The 3738-nt window shown below is 30.4% G+C and overlaps 1 long non-coding RNA gene across 1 annotated transcript; it reads right to left on the bottom strand.

Moving 5' to 3' along the window:
- Positions 1-1762: 1762 nt before the first annotated feature.
- On the bottom strand, positions 1763-2679 carry LOC126737975 (uncharacterized). Its single transcript, XR_007661179.1, has 2 exons — positions 2535-2679; positions 1763-2470 (listed from the first exon to the last, which is right to left on the bottom strand). It is a non-coding gene; the product is annotated as an uncharacterized LOC126737975 (long non-coding RNA).
- Positions 2680-3738: the final 1059 nt, after the last annotated feature.

Here is a 3738-nt window from a genome sequence, read left to right on the forward strand (position 1 = left end):
GGTCAGATATTGTATTAATGAATGAGTTGAAAAGAAGTGGTCCCAGAATTGAGCCCTGTGGGACTCCGGAAGTGGCAACTATCTGCACCGAACTACGACCAAAACATTCCACGTGTTGTGGTCGCTCGGTAAGATAGGACTGTAAAAGATTTGACAAAGAAGAAGAAAATCCATAATATAGGTCGAAATTATTAATGAGAATGTTGTGGTCTAGTCGGTCAAATGCTTTTGAAAAGTCTGTATAAATAACATCGACTTGAGAGTTTGCATTTATTGATTCGGTGATATATTCTGTAAGAGAAATCAAATTTGTAGTGGTAGATCTACCTTTCATGAATCCATGTTGTCGAGTATTTATATAGTATAGCATAATAAATTCAAATGTCTGGAATAAAATCAACATTTCCATGTATCTAAAATTTAAATATTGAATACATTTCCAGTAATGCAGTTTGTCCTTAACCCAACTTTCTTTGTAATGGTTTAGACTCTAATTCATATTTATTCAAGCGATTTTTACTTTATGGGCATCTAAAGTCCTTATGCAATTTGCATATATTTAAAAATTATTCGAAAGATATAAATTATCTAAATTATAGTAGAACAATCATACCGATGGAATCGAAAATAGACTAATCAGATGTTGAGAACTACACACACTATGGAGAAATTGATTCTAAGATCCCAGAGAGTATAGCAAACTCAGTATTTTTTAAAACAGAATTCATGTGTTCTCTGAGTACAAACAATAATGAAGCTCCAGTTCATCTGATCCCTCTTAGCACCCTTTAAGTCTTTGCATATAAAATAGTCCCCTATATATAATATGTCCCCTTTTGGACAAACCAGTTCTACATTATTCTATGGATATTCGAATATTGCTTAAATGATATTCAATAAATAATCAATGTAAAAGCAAAATATCGGATGTTCATATAAATTTCAATATTTGTGCTATAATGTACAGGGTGTCCCATTTTGAGTCCTTTTGCGGGATATCTCCGTTATTTCTAGAGATATATGTCCGTTTTTTTTTGAAGGTGGTAGACAATGGTACAGTGAAAACATCTTGTCGGACTTGCATTGTCTTATTTATTTATTGTAACACGACGTTTCGGTTGGTAAGTATCTCCAACCGTTATCAAGTGTAAACTGTTTATACTTGATAACGTGTACGTCGTGTTACGTCGTGTTACAATAAATAAATAAGACAATGCAAGTCCGACAAGATGTTTTCATATATGTCCGTTATTTCTAGATTTCTAGAGAGTTGCGCATTTCGCGACGCCGTGCTACTTTTTCGTAAAATTAAAGATGCTGTTGGCAAAATTTCATAGCCCTTTTATTTATTAAGATACAGGGCATTTTAATTTTTGCATTTTGGGATCCCCCTCGTATCTCCGTTATTTTAAAAGTTTTTGTAAAAGTAAAAACCTATTCTTATAGATTTTTTTTCGTAGAATCCAGTGGTGTAAATTTTTTTTTTGATTTATAGTTTTTGAGTTATAACTCAAACTTATATTTTTTTAAGCGGAACACCCTGTATATTTATAGTTCATAATATTTGACTTTTTTTACCTTTCCAAATATATAATAACAGCATGGACTTATTTTCAAAAATACGCAAATAACTAACAATTTTCTAAATTAAATGCATAATTTAATAATAGGCCATGAATAACAATAATAGACAAATAAAAACTTACAAATTAATAACGACGAATTGCATCATTCTTTTTTTTTTGTAATAAAAGAACATAAAAAACAAGCATATAAATTTAATAAACACTATAAGAAAACAACTATATAACAAACAACAATGTAACGAAACAACATTATTATATTAGATGTTCAAAATGACCACCATCTTCTCTGATGCAAAATTAGCATCCTTCCTTGTAACCCTTTGAATAGCATTCAAAATAATAATTTGTCTCCTTCTCAGATTTTGAAATGCTAAATGAATTGCGTCTTGAAATTAGATTATTGCATTGTCTTTTATACACTTGATCTTGTATATACCCCCATAAAAAAAATCTAAAATCGAGAGATTGGGGGACCGTGGAGACTATCTAACAGGTCCGTTTGTACCTATCCATCTTTGAGCAAAGTTATTTTTAAAAAATGCCCTTATTAGCCCAGAGTATGACTTGGGGCACCATCTTTTTATAGGTCGATAGTTATATTGGGCTAAAGGGATATTTTCCTGAAGTCCTGGAATAACTTCCTCAAGTATGTCTAGGTACCATCTAGTTGAGCGTCAGTTTTTGACACTCCAAGTTCTTTTTCGATTTTTCTGCATGAGCTCGAGGGTGTCGCTGCTATATAACCTAAAGCATCTCTTTCTTTTTTTTCCCTTTTTTCTTTATTGAATGCTTTAGGACGCGGCTAAACAAAAGATCCGTGCTCAAGTAAATTGTCCTTTAAACGAGGAAATATACCAAAAAATGGTTGCCTTCTCTCTGGATATCTACCAAACACAAAATTACAACATTAGAAATTGGTAGGTAGTCATAAAACGGATTCTAACTTACCTATGGAAATATAATTCTGAAACTTCTTCAGCATTTTAATTGCTTTGTGTAAAACATACAAGCATATCATATTTTTCATAATTTTCAAATGCAGCAATTTTTGTGGTAAAATTCACAAATACCAAAAATAAATGGGTTTTGGAGTATAAACTAAATCAAAAACAGAGAAATGTCAATCAAAACCCGAAGATGGTTGACATTAATTTATTTATTTGTAATTTTTTTGTTTCTTGTTATAAATAGCCATGGCCTCCCATTAAATTATGACTTTTATAATTTAAATTTAGAAAATTGTTATTTATTTACATATTTTTGAAAATAAGTCCATACTGTTATATATTTTTTTAAAAAAAGGCCAGTATTATGAACTATCAATATACAGGGTGTTCCGTCTAAAAAAACATAAGTTTGGGTTATAACTCAAAAACTATTAATCAAAAAAAATATATATCTACACCACTGGATTCTATAGAAAAAGATTTATAAGAATAAGTTATTATTTTTACAAGAACTTTAAAGATAACGGAGATACGATCGGAGTCCCAAAATGCAGAATTTTCAAAAATGCTCTGTATTTTAAAAACTAGAAGGGCTATGAAAATTTTGTTGGCGGCATCTTTAATTTTACGAAAACGTAGCACAGTGTTGCGAGAACCGCAAATCTCTAATAATAACGGAGATATCTCGCAAAAGTACCCAAAATGGCATACCCTGTACACTTAGTTGTATCAATTTTGGACACTAAGAATTTTTTTAAAAGTAAAAAAAAGGAAAAAATTTCAATTAGTACATACAATTAATTCTTTAATAACTGTTATCTTTTGTTTGCGCGTCAGAGCTATTTCCATATGGCTATCTCTGTCACCTTTTTATCAGCTTTAACTTAACTTTACTACCCCTTTTTAAGAGAATTACTAAAATCCATACTCTAAATATCAAGATACTGATTTTTTCCTTATTGAAGTGCCTGGAAAAAATAAAATAATTTATCTCTTATTGGCAAGTTATAATATAATAAAAATCTTGATTTTTACTGGCTAAAATATCATTATTGAATTGTGGGATAAGGCTTTAAAATTGGGATATAGGCAATATACTGTTAACATGCATTCAAATAAAGGGCAACAATATACTAAAAAGGTTTAAGCAAACTTACAATTCTTAATATCTTCACTTAAAACGGGGTACCGTAAGGAAAATTATT

The sequence above is a fragment of the Anthonomus grandis genome, chromosome 6 (genome assembly GCF_022605725.1).
Source record: "Anthonomus grandis grandis chromosome 6, icAntGran1.3, whole genome shotgun sequence".
Classification (NCBI taxonomy): domain Eukaryota; kingdom Metazoa; phylum Arthropoda; class Insecta; order Coleoptera; family Curculionidae; genus Anthonomus; species Anthonomus grandis.